Source organism: Cryptomeria japonica, chromosome 10 (genome assembly GCF_030272615.1).
Source record: "Cryptomeria japonica chromosome 10, Sugi_1.0, whole genome shotgun sequence".
NCBI classification, from domain to species: Eukaryota; Viridiplantae; Streptophyta; class Pinopsida; order Cupressales; family Cupressaceae; genus Cryptomeria; species Cryptomeria japonica.
Window position 1 is genome coordinate 434,451,826 of NC_081414.1, and position 19,882 is coordinate 434,471,707.

Below are 19,882 nucleotides of genomic sequence, written 5' to 3' on the forward strand. Positions count from 1 at the left end.
AAGATTGTAATTTTCTTGAAAATGGAGGGTATGTGTGTCTTTATGGTGTTTAGGGGTCCTTAATAGAATGGTGTTTTCCTTAGGTTGGCCCATTGTGAGTCTAGGAGTCATGAAGAGCAACATTGGGAAAGTTGCAAAAGTTGCATGACAACTTTTAAAAGTTGTCAAGCAACTTTTCCACCAGGAGGACAAAATCCTTAGGTTGGCATGGACAACCCTAAATTTGGTACATCAACCAAGGTATGGGTAGTATAAGATGTTACAAACCCTAAGTTAAAGGGTTGGATGTCAGACATTGTACGGCCCAGGGAAGAAAAGCTTCACTGTGACTGTTCTTGAGTTACCAGTCAGTTTGAATGAAGTTACCGAGCAAACTAATGGATTGATTTGTGAGAAAACCTATGTGAAATGTCTTATTTGGTGTATATATATTCATTGTGAGTGATTATATTAGCTTTTTGTTTACCGGTTGAGTGTGTTTGTAAATAATTTGTAAGTTGTAGTCTCACTGTCCAGTTTTGGACTGGTTTGAGCAAATGAAGTCTTAACTCCATTCCCCATTGTGGAAACACCATGAAACCATTGGGAATGGAAGTGAAGACCCTGTACTATATTCCCATGAAAGAAGGGCCCTTGGAAATGCAAGGAGGGAAAGCAAAGACCCACTCCTAGGTGAGACTGGACAGTGCCTGGTTAGGAGAGGTCAAATTGCAGAGGTCTTGGAGATCAAGGTTGGTTAGTGGAGAGTGCATCCTTTGGAGGAAGTACCAAGGAGTGACTGAAGAATCATTTGTGTGAAAAAGGAGCCTCCACCAATCCAAAAAAGGTGGCTAAAACTCAAAACACTCATTGTGACCTAGGTAGACCCTAAAAAACCCTCACAAAAACCCTTGAAAACCTTAAAATCCACCTAGGATAGTGTATGGACACTTGGAGGCCTAAAACCTAGAAAATCCTTGAGTCCTTTCCAAATGAATGGTAGTCCTTTTTGGGAGACTAGGTTGTTTGTGCATCATTTGTGAGAGGGAGCCCTAAAGGACCGGGTAGGAGGCCTAATTGGTCCTAATCCTTGTAGCCCTATTTGAAGGCAAAAACCCAAATTTGTGAAATCGGTAAGGGGTTAGTATCTTGAAACCTCTTGGGGGCACATGAATGGGTGAAAAGACCATGAAATAGACCTGATACAACCTTGCTAAGACCTTGGAAGGTGTGGAACAATCCTAGCCCTTATTAGCCATAGTAAGGGGTTTTGAGTCTCATGAGTAGGTGAGACCTTAGGAGCAGTATTGCAACTCATTGGTGGGTGGATTGGGAAAGGTCAAGGGATTCCTCAAGCAAAGGGAAGTCCTATAGACCCTAGGGTGTGTAGAGAACACCAGGTGATCCAAGGAAAGGATCCAAGGGCATAGACTAGGCTAGTCTATCCCAAGCACCAACCCATCAAAGTCCCACATGAATGTAGCTCTTAGCTTTTTGCACTATCCATAGATGACATATGGAGATTCAAGATGGTTGTGAAAATGAAAACAAATGCTTATGCAAGTGTAAATGATTTACTATGAGAAACAACCTAATTAGTCTATGTAAATTTTAGTAAAATAACAATGCAAATGCTTCTAAATGCTCTCTTTAAAATGACTATAAGTTTGATGCACAAAGACTTCTATTTTTTGAAAATGAAGAATAAGAGCTCTATTTATAGGGGAAATAGGGTAATGGATGGTCAAGATTGATTAATCTTAACAAGGGCCAGGATTCATGGGTTTATGATCCATGTGATGGCTTTCAACCTAATCCCATGATAACAAATGTCAACATGAGATGGCTTGAGAGGAGAGGGAATAAGCATTAAATGCTTGAGTTGACATGAAGGTTACTGTGGGAGGGTTTGGTTAGGCTTGAGTTAGTGAATAAAAATTTTATCCAATGAACAATGCCTTTATCCAATGGGTAAACTCTTGTGCAAGAGTTAGTGGGGATAACCATGGTCAAAGAAATGAATGCTTGAAGAGACGCATGAGTTAAATGAGGGTTGAGTTAGAGGGAAAGCCTCTAACCATGTGGGTGAGTTGATTTTAACCATTAATGGTTATGTAAGAGCCATGAATGGCTATGTAAGAACCATAAATGGTTAAGAAGACTTTGGGAGGTTAATTTGTTGAGGACATAAGGCCTTTAATTCTTTTCAAAGACTTTGGAGGCTTTGAGAAGTGACTTCTCTTTGCTTAGGAATGTGACAGTAACTAGGGAGGGGGATTAGGCTAATTTGGAATGGATTAGAAGAATCTAGAAGGGGTTTAGGAGGCAAGTGGGTTTGGTGGGTGAGAGAAAATAGGATTTAATTTAGAAATAAAATCTATTTATTGGTGCAACTTGCATTTGTAGGAGAATGCAAGTGGGGGGGTAGAGATTTAAATAAATATTTATTTATTCATTTTCAATGTGGAGAGAGGTTAATTAAACAAATATTCTTTATTCATTTAATTAATTGTTAGAGTATGGTTTAATGAATTAATTTAAATAAATTGAATAATTTATTTAATTAATAGAAGAAGAGGTTTAATATGAATTAATTAAATATCAATTTAATTAACTATTGACTGATGGTTAAATAATCAAATAAATACTAAATATTCATTTAATTAAGTCGACAGATTTATGTGTCTACAACTTGTATTACTGAAATGTTGTTTACATACAAGATAAAGATCAATTCTTTCTTAGGTGTACATTCATAGTCTTTGTTCTGGAAGCATCCATTCTATTGATATAAATTGACCCAGATACCACATAGGCAACATGCACAATGTTTTGCAACTCTAACATCCAACATAACCACCATTCAACAATCTTCCAACCTCAGACCCACCTCTACAACCATTTCTTCAGACGTTTATTCGTCTGCCCAGAAAGCGATTTGTTTCAGTTTCCTCATGGCTCCAACCGTCAAATTTTCAAACTGTTGAATAAACACTGAGAAATCTACATCAAATAGTCTATTCCAACTTGGACTTATTATCGACATCCAATTCAGCAAGTTGACATAAGTTGGTCATGGTTCCACTTCATCTCATGTCTTATTGGAAAGAGACTCAACTTTGGTGATCCCCTTATAATTGTCTTATTGAACTCACAAGTTACACCAAAAATCCTTTGTCACCAAGACAATTCCAAGTCTTATCAAAAGGATCCCATCTAAGAGAGTCTAGGCTTCGATAACCTCCTTGAGATGTCTCAGCAAAAATTGAAGTCTCATTGAACTCCTTGACTTCGTCAAGATGCATCACTTGTCTTATCGATATCGATAATTGGAAAGACTTCGAATACCGACTTGGAGTATCTTACCAAACTCTCATGTCACACTGAAATCCTAACATCCCCAAGACCAAACAAATTCTTATCAAAAATAACCCATTGAAGATAATCATGACCATTACTACCTTCTTGAAATGTTTCACCAAACACCGCAGTCATACCGAGATTAGCTCATCGCCCAAACCCAAAAAAAGTCAAACTAAAAATAGCTTAATGGTAAGAGATGTGACTTTGGTTAACTACTTGAAGTGTCTAAACCAAAACTCTAAGTTACACTAAAATCTACTCTATTACCAAAATCGAACACTTGCTACAATGACAAGAGACTTCTGTCAGCCAGACCAACCAATTGTTATATCAAAAAAGTTTCTTTCGCTAAGACTGCTTCAGTGTCACATTGAACTGCTCACTGCAGGAACAAAATGCCATCTGGCCGAGATTTAAACTAGTGAGTTTGAGATACCAATTCTCAACATTCTCCAACTTGATGAAGAACTTACTGGTATCTCCAGAACATTCAAGACTAAACATTAGCTATAACAACAGCCAAAAATGATTTCTCACATCCAACTAATAAACCCACAAGATTGAGAAATAACACCCACAGCAAGTGCTAACCACCCAATCTCATATACCATGGAGGTATCCACTATCAGTAAACTCATGCAACTAGAATAACCAACCCATAATCAACAACCACAAGCTTCATGTGCAAACCAGTCGATGAAGACCAAACACATCCGAAAACTCCCATTGCATGGGTAATCTTGAATATGAAAATAATTAAAAAACATATAGTCTACCAATCACAACACATAGAAATAGTAACCATGTAGTACCAAGGACCATCCACAAAGATAAGGACATCCTACAAACAACACTACTGCAAGAACACCTCTCTCAATGAGCCTCACATAGCTCTTCCAAATTCTCCACATCTCACAGAAGAAAGAGATACAAGAACCTCCATGTCATCACTCAAGTGATAACATATGACCACAAAATAGTGATCACTGCAGCTCTATATAGAACCTCACATCCAATGCCAAGTGAATCTAATCATCCAAGAATATCAATAAAAAACCAAAGAGAGAAAGTTGCAAGCCATAAACATGTAGCATGTCCTTGTACATACACCTCTAAGTGTCATCCCACTACCATCCTCTATGTTAAGGAGATAAACATGTTATCCATCTCTCACAATGAATCTCCAAAACTATCTAACTTTAGCTCAAGATCCATGAGTATGAAAGAAAAAAATAAATCACCTAAGAAACAATGGGCAAAACCTCATAAGTGATAAACTGTTGAGTAGACCAAGAGTGGGGAACAAGAATTCCCCCTTCAAGATTCCAAGTCATCATGACTCACACAAGAGAAATCTCCTCATAGGTCTTTGTTGAATTCACATTCAACCAAGATGTAGGCTCCTCAGACTTATAGCTGAAATCTCATCAAGGGTAATCATCTCAGCATACATCTCTCATCTCAAGAGAGCTATAGCCTCACCTAATTCTCTATGTATCTATGAGTACCAGCAATTGATCAATCCCTACCAAACTCCAAATGCATCTCTACACTCTCATGAAGTTCTCATACATATGACCAATGTACCCAATACAAAGAGAACTCACTAGACCACTATCAAAGCTCCAATCTATAGAATCAGGAACTCATCATGACATCATGATCTTACCATTCCCTCTTAGGAGATCACCTGCTCAAAGTGAACATACCATGGTCTAAAGAGAAATGTATCATGCCAGACTCTAAACTAGTATCAAGAGTGTATCGTGACATCACACCGACATACTCTAAACCAACATCACCTATAAAGTATAGCCAACAACTCAAATAAGGACTCATTGAGCCCTCAAGATGTCAACAAATCATGAAGATAGCCATCTCCTACAAGTGTACCCGCAAATGCAAAAGACCCTTTTGTAGCAACAAGATCTAAGGCATCCTCCAAACATCTGCACACTAAGAAGATCATTCACCATCCAATGGTGAATAAGAAATCATTGCTAAATCTCCCACTGATCCGTGGAACCAAACTCTCCAAGCATTATGACACACCATCTCCCAAATCTAAAAATCTTCTAGGTCCACACACACAAGTGTACTACTAATCACCAAGTGAAACCAAGGAAATACACCATGCTATAAGATCCCATAACTGAATATCCATTTAATCAATTATCATCGATTCTCTTATCTCAAGGTAACCACACCAATGCACAAGTGACCACAAACAAGTCTAGCTAACAAGTCTACATAGGCATTGAATCAAACCTCATGAATATAGACGGTCCACATTCAAGTTATCCCACTACAATTGAATAGGTGATCAGCCCACACAAATGTATAACTTATAGATCCAATCAGTTACATGCAAACTCACTATCACATTAGCTACATGCAAACTGAGATATCAAACAAAATATTCATGCAAACAATATGACTTAAGGACTAGATAAAGAACAAATCGGATTTTCCAATCATGTCCACATCAAGCGCCATAGTCTAGGAATCCATCAAGCATTACCATAGAAATGCTAAGTAACTAATCACTATCAACATTCCTATGAAGAGAAAGAATTTTACCTCCTCTCACCATGCACAAAGCATCCATGTACAACTACAACTATCTCATCTAGTAACAACCTAGAAAATATCTCTTCAACAGATCCATAAGTCTCTTGGTATTCTAGAACACCTCCATGATCAATCCATGCTAAGATCCAAAATGAAACAATGCACCATCATGAAGCTCTCCAAGACTCACCTCTATTGAGATGTCATGTTACCAAGGCAGCACTGCAGGCACTAGCATCGCTCTAAGAAGACTTGATGTCAGAAGCGTTCTTCTTTCCCTTCTCCTCACAATCCTTTTAGATATGGACAGTTTGCCCATAATACCAGCATCTCGCCTTATAATTCTTTCCTGGAGACTTGGATTTGGACCTCTTTTCTTTTTTCTTGCCTTTTTCCTTTGATCTTCCTTGTACAAATAGAGCATCTTTAACCATCTCAGGAGATTTCCTTTGTGCTTCCTCTGATAGCAGTGAGGCAACCACATCTTCCATCTTGAAAGTGGTTGTTGTACTTCCAATAGCCATCAACAAATGATCCCATGTGTCAAGAAAGGAGCATAACAAGATCATACAATGATCCTCATCATTGATTGTTACACCCACTGAAGTTAACTATGCAACAATCATGTTGAAACTATTCAGATAGTCTACTATAGGTGTACCTTCATTCATCTTAAAGGAGTATAACTTTTTCCTTAGGAATAACTTGTTCACTAGAGACTTTAATTGATAAATATCACCAAGATTCTATGGAGTAGTTGTTGTCTTCTCCTCATGAACATTCAGCAGAACAAAATCTGTAAGATAGAGTCTAATCAACCCTTTGGCTTTCCTATCTGTGAGATCTCAATCCTCTTGTTTCATGCAAAATGGTTTGGTTCTAGACACTACAACCCAAAGGTCTCTGTCCACCAACAAGTCTTCCATCTTGAGTTTCCATAACTCATAATTGCCACCATGGAACTTCTTAATGTCTACTCTTCCTGATGTGCCTGCCATCTCAATCTACAATTAACAATACTCTGCAAAACTCCCATAGAAGAATTAACACAAACAACCCATCCTACCCACAAGGATAACATAATTAACCAAGATACCACTTGTAAGGAAAGAACAACACGAAAAATGCCTTCCACAGTGTTAAATTCAAAGAGGAGAGGAGCAGAGATTACTTTTAGGTTCAATTTAAGATGCATATTTTTGGAATGATAGGGTAAACAAAAGATACACACAAGCACATAGAACACATAGAATTTACGTGGGAAAACCCTTACGAGGAAAAAAACACCACCAAAGCAATAATCACTTGAATTACAATAAATTTTTTTTACATACAAGATACAGATCAACACTTTCTCAGGTGTACATTCATAGTCTCTATTCTGGCAGCATTCATTCTACAAATAGAATTTGACCCACAGACCACATAGGCAATAGGTACAACATTTTGCAACTCCAACATTCAACAGAACCACCATTTGATCACCTTCCAACCTCTGACCCACCTCTGCAACCATTTCTTTAGACATTTATTCCTCTGTCCAAAAAGTGGTTTGTTTCAGTTTCCTCATGGCTCCAACCGCCAGACTTTTCAAACTATCAAATAAACATTGAGAAATATACATCAAACAGTATATTCCAACTTGGACCTATCATCAATATCCAATTCAGTAGGTCAACATAAGTCAGTCATGCTCCCACTTCATCTCATGGCTTATGGGCAAGAGACTCAACTTCGACGATCCCCTTAGAATTGTCTTATCAAACTCACAAGTTACACAAAAAATCCTTTTGTCACCAAGACAGTTCCATGTCTTATTGAAAGGATCCTATCTGAGAGAGTCATAGCTTCGCCAACCTCCTAGAGATTTCTCAGTAAACACCAAAGTCTCATCTAACTTTTTGACTTTTTCAAGACCCATCACTTATCTTATCGATATCGGTAAGAGGAAAGACCTCGACTACCAACTTGGAGTATCTTACTGAACTCTCATGTCATGCCTAAATCCCTAACATCACCAAGACCAAACAAAGTCTTATTGACACTGACCCATCGGAGAGAATCATGACCTCGGCTACCTGCTTGAAACATTTCACCAAACACTAAGGTCATCTCGAAATCAGCTCGTCGCCCAGACCCAACAGAAGTTACACCAAAAATGGCTCAATGGTAAGAGATGTGACTTCGATTAATTACTTGAACCATCTTACCGAAACCCAAAGTCACACCAAAATCCACTCTATCACCAACATCGAATACTTGCTACAATGACAAGAGACTTCTATCAACCAAACCAACCAATTGCTATATCGAAAAAGTCTCTTTCGCCAAGATTGTTTCAATGTCACATCGAACTGGTCATTGCAGGAACAAAATACCATATGAGCGAGATTTAAACCAATGATTTTGAGACACCAATTCTCAACACTTATATCTATTTTTTGGTCTTCTAGGTAGTAAATCTAAATGTCATCGGATATGTTCTACATGCAAGGGTCAAAAAGTGACCATTTCAAAGTGTCATATGAAACATGACCCCTATTGCCCCAATAGGTAATGTTGAGCTATCATTCCTCCTTCTGGTTTAGTGTCAATGATAAAAGTTAAATTATTTTACCCTACTTTAACTGTCTTTTTTCATCATTTTTTGTATGGCGTCAAGGGTTTCATTAAAATAATTTCTTTCACTTTAGATATGGTGAAATAATTAAAAAATTGTATTGTTTTATTTTGAATCCCTCATTTATAATCATGAAATTTTCTAGGTAGAATATTATTTTATTATGGTCAAAATAAAATAGTTGAGAGATTTTATAACTTACACATTTAATTAAGATTGACATGAAAATTAAAAAGAGAGAGCACAAACTATAGATAAAATAACTACATGCAATAAATAAGGGAACACCATTTATAATTGTACATGTGACAATGGTTGGAGAGAACTTGTAAGAGTAATTTATAGTAATTTAACATTTTATATAAATCACTAGTAGATATAATATATGTTGGGAATTGTGAAACTTTCTTTTTACATAAAATTTAACTTTAATATATTGTTATTGGTTGTAGTGTCCTAAAATTGGCCCATTTGCAATTTTGACTGCATTTGGGGCCCTTGCCTTAGTGTTCTCATCTCTATACTTGATTTGGACCTATTTATGCCTCTACCATGCAATAAATGTCATATTTTCACATTTCACCTTGTATTGCACTTTAACCCTAGCCCAAATATGGGTTAGGACTAGGGCGTGGTGCCTTGGTCCTCACTGGGACTATGGTGCCATGCCATGGTCCTCCCTCATTGGGCCTCAATTTAAACCCTTTTTCCTATCCCAATTTTGAGTGGGAAACCTTTCTTCATGTTGACTTATGTCAAAAAATTAACATAATTAACGATGAGCAAGTATATAAAGAGGTCTTCCCCTCTCATTGTTGATATAGGTGAATAATAAGAGACATATTGAGAGCACTATAATCAAGCAATCAAGCATTCAAGCATTGAAGTATTCATCATCAAGCATTTCTAGAGGTCTTCAAGGCTACATATTCTTCATCTATCAATTGTGGAGCTCCTTTACATCATTCAATTACAAGCATGTGTGTGTGATTAGGGTTATGTCTTGTTCATGCCATTCCATACAACATATGTGATTACATTCAAGAAGAAAAGCATCATTATCATTCATTGCAGATTTGAGGTATACCTTTCCATCACTTTATTTCAGTATTTATAATATTTCATTCAAGTTTGATTCCAAACCGGGGTTTGACTTAGGCAAACCCCTATTCCGAACCTATTTCCCCTTCTTTCTGTGTAGGAAACAAGTAAAGAGTTGTACTCCTCAGGATAAGTTGTACTCACAAAGACAAATCATCCCCCTTTGGCGTGCAAAAAGTTTGGAGGACCATTGTGATGTGCCATGGTCCCAACTTTTTAGGATCTTTTTCAAGGGTCAAATCTGATCTGGATTATATTGCTCAGATCTAGGTGCACGCAAAAAACCTGCGCTTGTATCTCACTATTTTCTTAGTTTTACCTTCATTTTCAACACTTTACCTTAATTCAGCATTTAGGTTTACAAAAGAGGAAATAAAAATTAATTCAATCCATTTAGTATTCAATCCTTATTTGATTTGTGACTGAATCTAGTGGTTTCCCTTCCCACTTTTGAATGTAATGGTCCTAAGTGAAACTATTTAATTGGTTTCTCCCTTCTATGTTGCAAACCCTAAATCAATTCTCCACATTACATTTTGGTGAACCCAGCTCCTTACACCTTTAATTCTGATTTATATTCTTATATATGAGTGTTTATGCAATTTAAAATTCAAGTTTTCATTTACAAGTTTGATTTCCTTGCAAATTTTAAAAATCTAGAGGTTAATTTCACTAAAACCTTAATTTTTAAATTCAAAATTGAGCTTGTGAATTGATTAATTTGGATTAATTATTTCAGATCTGAGTGTTTTTCAATTTCAAAATTCAAATTTTCATCTACAAGTGTATTTTCAAATTCAAATTTTAAAATTAAGTGGTTAATTTCAAAAACCATAATTCTAAAAAAATTTTAAAATGAGCCTGTGGGTTGTTTAAATTTTGAATTTATCATTTTAGATTTGAGTCAAATTCAAAATTGCAACCTTGGATAAAATTTCAAATTTAAATTTTAAAATTAAGTGGTTAATTAAAAGAGCCCTAATTTTTAAATTTAAATTAACCTTGTGGGTTGCCCAATTTTGGATTAATCATTTCAATTTCAAAATTAGATCTAATTTTAAAATTAAGAGGCTCTTTTTACAAGGCCCTAATTCTAAATTTAAATTTCTTTTGGATAATTTTAAAGTTAATTTTAAAATTAAATTTCTTTTGGATAATTTTAAATTCAATTTTAAATTTAAAAGTTCTTTTGTACAAGGCCCTAATTTTAAATTTGAATTTCCTTTGGATAATTTTAAATTAAAGAGGTTCTTTGTACAAGGCCCTTATTTTAAATTTAAATTTCCTTTGGATCATTTTATATTTAAATTTAAAATTAAGAGGTTCTTTTTACAAAGCCCTAATTTTTAAATTTAAATTATTATTTGCTTATTTAATTGAATAATCATTTTTCTAGACCCGTTCATGGGTTTATCAGGGTTCATCCTTCGACCAAGGTGGATAGGAGAGGTGAAGAGGTGTGGGATAGGCCAGAGAAGGGATGGATCAATATCAACTTTGATGGGGCATCGTGAGGAAACCCGAGCATCTCAGGTGTTGGATGTGTGGCTCATGATGATGAAGGGAAGGGTCTTTTCAAACAAACACAGAGGTTGTAAGACGAGATGAACAATGAGGCTGAGGTGCAGGCTTCTCTTTTAGCAGTGGAATTGGCCAATAACATGAATATCCTAAAAGTGCATTTAGAAGGGGATTCTAAAGTGGTGGTGAATGCAATTGTGAAGGGATCATCTCTGAGCTAGCAGACTGATAAATGTATATCCATTATTTTCTCAAAGCTCAAGGTTTTTTCAGGATTTTTTGGATTTCACATATTCGAAGAAGGGGGAATGAGATAGTGGACTTATTGTCTAATGTGGCATGTGAATTGGAGAGATGTTTGATGAGATGGTGGGGGGGTGATGACGTAGATGTCCAGTGGTATTCTTAATTGGTTTGCATGTCCATCGTACTTGGTTGTTAATGTGAATTTCTGATAAGAACGTCAAGATTTATTTCTGATTGTTTCGGCTAGCTCATCTGAAATTGGAAATTAATGTCGATCAGTGTTGCAGTGACTATGGAGTTTAATGAATTGTGCATTCATGGAGGGAGTGGGGATGTGTGTAACATTCTTTGTGTCTTCATCAAGTTTTTTCTTATTCTCTTGGTATTGTTCAGGAAAAGTTTGGGGCTGGTACTTTGGTTCTTCAGAATGCTATGAAGGTCAACTTCACTCTGAAGACTTCCAAGCTCCTTTGTGCATTTTGGGGGCTGGCCTCAGAGTGCATATTGAATAATGTTCCACTCCAAGGATTCTCTTTTGATTAGGAGTGTGCAGTTGGTTCTCAGTGAAGAATTGGGAGTGATTGGTCACCAATACCAGGCCCGTGTGGATATTTATTCCCTCCTCATGGCATGGGGATTGGATTTGGAATCCTCATGTGAGACGGTCTGAAGAATTTTGAAGGCAATAATTACATAGGAGTTTCCCATAAACATGGATTCACTCCTGAAGTAGGTTGTACTAGGTGAAGCCTTTGATATTGGTTCTAGGGTTTCATAAAGATTTGAAAGGTAAATGCATTCATTTTCTCAGGAGGTGGGAGATGGTGAAGGCAAGATTCAAAGAGGATGCAAGTAGAGGGTGGGAGGTGTTGAAAGTTTTTGCACAAATAATGGAGTTGGAGGAGGTGATACGGCAAGCTCAGGTGGAAGTAGAGGATGGGGAGGTGATTCTAGGGGGGTGGAGGCTGAGTACAAGGAGGAAAAGGGACATGTTGGCTCTTATCTTGACTCTGGGTAGCTCTTCATTTTCAATGGATGTTTTTGTCTAGGATTCATTCCTTTTTTTTTGTTTTATGTTTATAGAATTCGTGTTCTCTATGGGTTTTTTGGATTGGTTAAGTAGGGTGATGGTTTTTTATGTGCAATGCTTGGAGTGCATTTAGTAGGGTGTTTTGATAATAGTTTTGGTTTGGTGGTTTGGGTTTACCACCTTTTTGGTTAAAGATTATTTATCTGCTTTTTCTATTAATAATAAAAAAACTAATATTATCGACCAAAAAAAAATAATCATTTTTCTAAAATTTGGCATTATTCAATTATTTTGCAAGTTTAAAATTTCACAACTTTGAAATTTAAATCCCAAATTTCCCTCCTTTATTCAATTTTCCATGCATGTATGGGCTGAATATTATTATGGTTAAATGACATATGAGTTTGTTATTTGATCATAAGTGCATATGGAATTCTTATCTTATTTTTCTAATTTAATTTTAAGTTACATTAAAGATGTTCATGGTGTTCCCTTTCATGCATATGAGAACAATTTAGTTCTCCCTTTCATTCATAGCTATGATTTACCCTCTCCCAAAACTGATCTCATTAAAGAGGGCACATTGGTGCAAAACTAGAATATGGACACTTCTTTCAAAGATCTCCCTCCTAAAGATGAATCTTTGGAGAATTGTGTTCCTTATTCTCCTAAAAAGTACCTCCCTCATAAGGATTATTTGGTGCAAGAGGATGATATAATGGCTACTTTTACTAGCAATACCATACCTTCTTTTCACGATCTTCCCCCTAGAGATGAAGCATTAATTATATATGATAGTCCCTTTCCTAAAGTTTGGATGATCCTATTTCCCATCATTATAGTGTTTCCAATGCTCTCTCTCCCAAAAATGAAGAGCCTAACAAAGATCAAATCAATGCCATTCATATTGCTAAGAAACCAAAAATTGTTCCTGATTATCATGCAGTGCCTTACACATATAATAATGAAGTGTTTTCTTTGGAAACTGACAAAAACATACGAATTGAAGCACAATATGCTTTGTTACTTCTAACAATCCTCTCTCCAATTCAGACAAGTACACCATCTCCTACTAAAGAAGTTCCTAAAAAATAACTCTTAGAGGATGATTGGGGATCCTTAGATTTCACACCTTCTTTTTCTAGAAAACCTAAGATGCCTAAATTTGATAATCAAAAATGTTATCCAAATGCATGTCTAGAAATTAATTGGGACTCTTTAAACTTCAATCCAATTCCACCTAAGAGTAAACCCTCTCTTGATCCTACACATGAATACAATGGACAAGTTCTAGGATGTGTGCAACAAAGTCTTGAAAGTCATGAGAAATCACACTTTTCTAATTAAAAGCTAAGTTTCCAACCTCTTCCTTTGTCAACATCCCCTCCTCCATTGTCTAGTGAATCCACATCTTCTCATTCCAATATGGTATTACAACAAGAAAATATTTTTTCTGATCTTCTCCATGCCAATTTAATCTCTCTTCTTTGGCCTAAATGAAAGAAACATAGACATCTCAAAAATTCTTCTTTTTGCAAGTATAATCAAATTCATGGCCATTCTACTAATGAGTATTAAGCTTTGAAAACAAAAATACCATTATATTGATTTAGGTGTCATAAAAGTAACATCTAGAAATGAATGTCATATTTCTCATAATTATTTTTGTATATGGTGAAAATGGATAACAATAATAAGGATATTGAAAGGCTAAATGAATTCAACCACAAAACCCTAGCCTAACAACAACAAAGATCCACCATAACATATGAAGATTACCTAAGACAATACAAATCAAATGAAATCACAAAGATTATACCATCACATGTCCAATAGGGTTTGGATCTCCATTCTTCCTATCTCCATTGATCTTGCTTGATATATTTGCTCTCAGATTTTATGTGCACAAGAGCTCAACAAAGAACGAAATGTGGTTGCAAGTAGGATCGTAGTGTAGTAAATTGCATAAAAGATGATTCATTAGGGTTTGATAATGAAGGAGACATCTCCTTATATAGAAGATACAATATGAAATGGAGGGATAAGATTGAGAGGTGTAAAAGGAGGTCGGCTATGATTAGAGGGTAGGTAAAGGAAATAATAAAATAATAAGAGGGGTAGGTAGTGTATGAATTAAGAGATGAATGACATGTGGCATGGGTAGAAAAGGTTAATGAATTAATTAAATAAATAAAGATTTATTTAATTAATAGAAGAAATCGGATCAATTAAATAAATAAGATATTTATTTAATTTAAGAAAAGGATAATTTAAATAAATAAATGTATTTATTTAAATGAGAAATAAGGCTAGAAGAGGATAAATGAATTAATTAAATAAATAAAGATTTATTTAATTAATAGAAGAATTAAGCTTAGATAATTAAATAAATAAAATATTTATTTAATTAGATTGGACAATTTTAGGTGTCTACATTTTGCCCCTCTTTGAGACAATGCGGCTTGTCACGTTGTTTCAAAGAAGATAATATGAACTGATACAAAGTTGCCCCAAGATGGGAATGATATGCCCCCTCGAGAGATTGGATGAAAATGTCTGAAAAGACCACAGACAATCTCTCGATAAGAAAGACGAGATAGAATGGACTGACCAGATAAAGTGACGAAGTCACGGGATAATGAAGACTGACTCGGGAAACGAGGGCTAGGGGTAGGGTAGTCTATAAGATAGACCACAGGGGAAAATACATCCACATTGTCATCTACACATCCACAAGAGCAGAGTGCAGAACGAAAATAGAGTAGCAGCAGTTAGCAGAGATGGCCTTCGTTCACAGATTTGACCGCGTTCACCGATTCCAGAGGCCAGTAGAGGCAGGAGAGCCGGTAAGTACCACCAAACCTCCTCGTACTTTGACACATTTATTATTGTCATTAATGCATGGTAGATAGGGAAATAAATGCGCTTAGAATAGGGTCCAAAAAATGTCCAAAAACGTCCAGGTGCATCTGCGTTGGTGCCAGGCGCGTCTATGCTCGCAAGGCGCATCTGTGTTTGTGCCAGCGCATCTATGATGGAAACCGTGTCTGTGCCAAATGCAGCCGCATTTGTGATGTGTAGGCACATTTTTCAGGCACATTTGTGCAGTCTTTAGGCACGTTTATGTCAGGTAAGCGCGTTTGTGTCCAAAAAATGTGAATTTTTGTCTTCTAGGTCAAATCGGCAGTTCTGTGATGAACATACGCTGTCGATTGGATAAGCTGTTGAGAGGATACACTCAAGCAGGTCCTCTAGGGAAGACTAGAATAGATCAAGGCACTTTGTGATGAATAGTGAGTACCAAGATATAGTACTTTGTGATGAACAGGGAGTACTAAAATATGAGCAGCACTTTGTGATGAACAGTGAGTGCAAATGTGAGCAGCACTTTGTGATGAACAGTGAGTGCCACACACGTAGTATTTTGTGATGAACAGGGAGTACCACTAGGATAGAAGCAACACTTTGTGATGAACAGGCAGTGTCACTAGGATAGATAGCAACACTTTGTGATGAACAGGGAGTGTCACTAGGATAGATAGCAACACTTTGTGATGAACAGTGAGTGTCACTAGGATAGAATACCATATGCACTTAGATAAACAGTAGCATTTTCTGATGAACAGTGAATGCCACTATGACTGACATGATTGATTTGCTTGACTGCAGGAGTATTTGCCTATGTTGGAGTCACGGGAGAGATTCCCATCGACTCAGAGATTGCGGCCTGAGCTGATAGTCAAGGAGCGAGCTGCTATCGAGGCTATGGGATTGAGACATGTTCTATATGTGCCTGAGTTTCAGGCGAACATGGGACTGTTGACTGCACTGGCGGAGAGATGGCACTCCGAGACATGTACTTTTCATTTCCTGATGGGTGAGATGACAGTCACCCTCAAGGATGTATATAGGATTCTGCAGATACCAATCGATGGGAAGCTGATCCCATATGATCGAGATGGAGATAGGGAGGCCATGAGATGAGTGTTCCAGGACCCAGGACTAGAGATGAGGGCTGGACATGTGGCTTGGGATACGATGACAGCTACAGCTACAGGACTAGTGCTGCCAGCAGTGGTAGGAGGAGCGATCAATGGGTTCCTGTGTCCGGATAGGGCGACACGGGGGTTGGCTGTAGGTTGGGGAGGAGCATTGGAGACACTGGTGACATAGCACACCAGATATGCTTAGGGACCGTGTGTGCTGGCACACCTCTATTATGAGCTGCATCAGTTTGTATACCACGGATCAGTGGGATTGGGCTGTGGGGTGACATTGTTGCAGGTGTGGGCTTATGAGCATCTGCCAATGATGAGGCTGATACACTTCAGAGGCAGAGGTCATAGATGCAGTTTTGTGCACTTATATGACATGATCACATCGCAGCCACGGATTGGCAGGTTAGAGCATTGGTGGCAGGTGATAGATGACATTGACATGGTCATATGGAGACCATACCTGGGATATGAGCAGTGGGAGGATGATGCGGTTGAGCTTCCCTACACCTTCTGGAGTAGGTATCTGATTGGGCGGATGCCCTATGTGCTGGAGAGGCAGCTAGTGGACAGGGTTGGTAGGCAGTTTGGCCGGATTCAGCGGATGCCACGGGGCTCAGGCATGTATGCATGGACTGTGAGAGATCAGGCACAGTTTGGGCCCCTATTATCATATGATCAGGTTGTTACGCAGCTGGTAGAGATGATGCCCCTACCCTGGGACATGTGGCCAGAGATTGAGGATGTCGGCATGGATGCCGAGTACATAGCATACTGGGCGGAGCATCCATTCCCATGCCTGATGGATCCGGGAGAGCCATTAGATGGAGATGGTGGTGGGGATGATGATGATGGTGGAGGTGATGGGGGCAGAGGCCGACGGAGGAGGAGGGGAGCAGTTGGAGAGAGGAGGGTTGCACCACGGAGGGAGGGTAGAGAGGAGAGGCAGGCTCAGGTGGTGAGGGGTCGCGATGGATTGCCACTATAGGTGCCAGCAGCACAGGGTCCCAGACAGGTATAGGTACAAGGATAGGGACAGGAATAGATACAGGGACAGGTACTAGTATAGGTACAGGCACAGACACAGGGGCAGGCACCCGTACAGAGGGAGCCACAGGTAGAGCCAGAGGGGGCTGATGCAGAGGAGGATGAGCTGATGGAGCTGAGGGAGATCTACCAGGGACAGGCAGATGAGATCCTAGAGTTAGAGAGGGAGAGGGATAGGCTCAGGAGGAGGCTCAGAGATACAAAGCGGGAGCGGGATCAAGCCATTCAGTGCTATACAGAGGCTGAGACAGCACTGAGGGCTAGGAGATAGGTAGTAGAGGACACAGGGGCTGGATATGCCTATGTCCTACAGGTAGGGGAGGAGATTGCCTACTAGTGGGATCTCTATTATGATGCAGTGCCAACGGATCAGTAGGCAAGGAGCTTCCATAGACCATCACGGACAGCGACAGCTACGGGAGGGAGCCGAAGGAGACAGGCATCGAGTGGTGGGGTTATGGGTCCTCCACCACCACTAGATAGAGGGGATAGGAGGGATGATCCTGGGGTGGGTCCTTCAGGGGCTCAGATTCCATCGAGGCCAGGCAGCTCCGAGGGAGGGAGTTCATCATAGCTGTAGAGGGCTCCCTCTGTATCAGTATTGTACCATTTTTGTATGATGATGTAGACACCTACGGGTGCTTTTGTAGCCATATGATTGTTTTGACATCATTGTATTTTGACACTTATGATATATATATGAGATGATTCATCTTTGCGGTAGCTATATGATGAGATGTTCTTATGTGATGTTTGTTTTATGTTATGGATGCAAATATGTATATGATGCAATGCAGTATTTTTGTTCTTTTATGTTTTATATGTATGTATGATGCAAATGTGAATGTATGTAATGCAGATGAATATGATAATGCAAATAACTATTTACATGATGAGAATATAAAATGTTCTAACATATGTTGTTTGCAGGATGTGATGCAATTGTGATATCTATATGTGTGTATGAAATGCTTATATGTGATAATGCAGGTGAAACGACATGGAATGCAAATGTTTTTGGTGCGTCCTTATACTCAGTCATGTGATAACAGGCTACACAGACTCAAGAAGGATGATGGAAGTCAATCAAGAAAGGGGGATGGAAGATAGAAGATATGAAAGTGAAAGAGCTTCTTGTGTGTTATCATCATTGAGCTTTATTATGGCAAGTAGGTTATGACAATCGAGGTATATGTTTGACCCAGAAAGTCATTGTACCTTTTTGCATGGAGATAAGACAGTCACAAACAAAGAATGCCCCAGTTCATACTAGACTCTCAGTGTCCTCATATCCTTGGACAAATCATAGCATTACTAAAAGACAATCGACAGACAGCAAATATGAATAGGTGACGATACCCCATCCTCGCCTTTCTAGTCAAAGACATCCTAGAGATAAAATCTCTAGTCAAAGACATCCTAGAAAAGCTAAAAGACATGTCACCAAAAAGAAAAAAATCAAAAGAAAGTCAAGACTTGACACCAACATCCACTGTAGTCCTCAAGTTTAGTGTCTCTTGTCACTTGTATAAAGTCGTATTTGATTGTGGTCACAATGTTTACTTTCACAAAAAGGATAGATAGCACTGAACCATAATGTTGTCTAAGTCTGTTGAAAGATTTGATTTGTTGAAGCCCATTGTTGTTGCTGTGTCTCATCTGAAATTGACTGAATCCATGAAACTGATACTTTATTGTGGAGAAGATGAAACTTTATTGCGGATCTGTGATGCAAATGTTGCTTTATTGCGGATTGTGCACGAATAGACTGAAGGAAGCTGGAAGAAATTGTACTCCTCATAACGTGTGATGTTCTCAGTTCCACACCCATCACTAGACGGATTTTGCCTTAGCCACAGATAGGATCTGATTTATTATGGATAGAAAGGGAGGTTTATTATGAATGGTGAACCAATCTTGGGTAGATCAATAACAAGCCATGATGGGAATGGGTAAGTTTATTATGAATGAATAGGTTGTGAGTGTGTGCAAAGTGAAAGGATGAAAGTGAATCCTGAAGGAGGGAGGAGCAATGTCTCTACGCATGGCACTGGTGACCCAGTTTTCACCATGGTACTTGCCCAGGGCACCACCGAAGTGGTTTTCACCTGTTGGACGAAATTATTTCTCTTTACTTTTTTCGAGTTTTCAATGTTTTTGTGTCACAAGGCGCCTGTTTGCCAGGTTTTCACCAAGTAACAATTTTTATGTTTTATGATTTTTTTTTGTATTTTTAAATTAGGATACTCTGAAGAGCTATGTGTAGAACCTACGAAGGTGCATGCTATTGATAGGATCCTCCAAAGGTTCACCTTCTATAGTTGAAAGATGATATGCACCAGATCCATATGCTGCTGTAATGATGTAAGGACCAAGCCAATTTGGTTCGAACTTGCCCTTCTTCTCTCT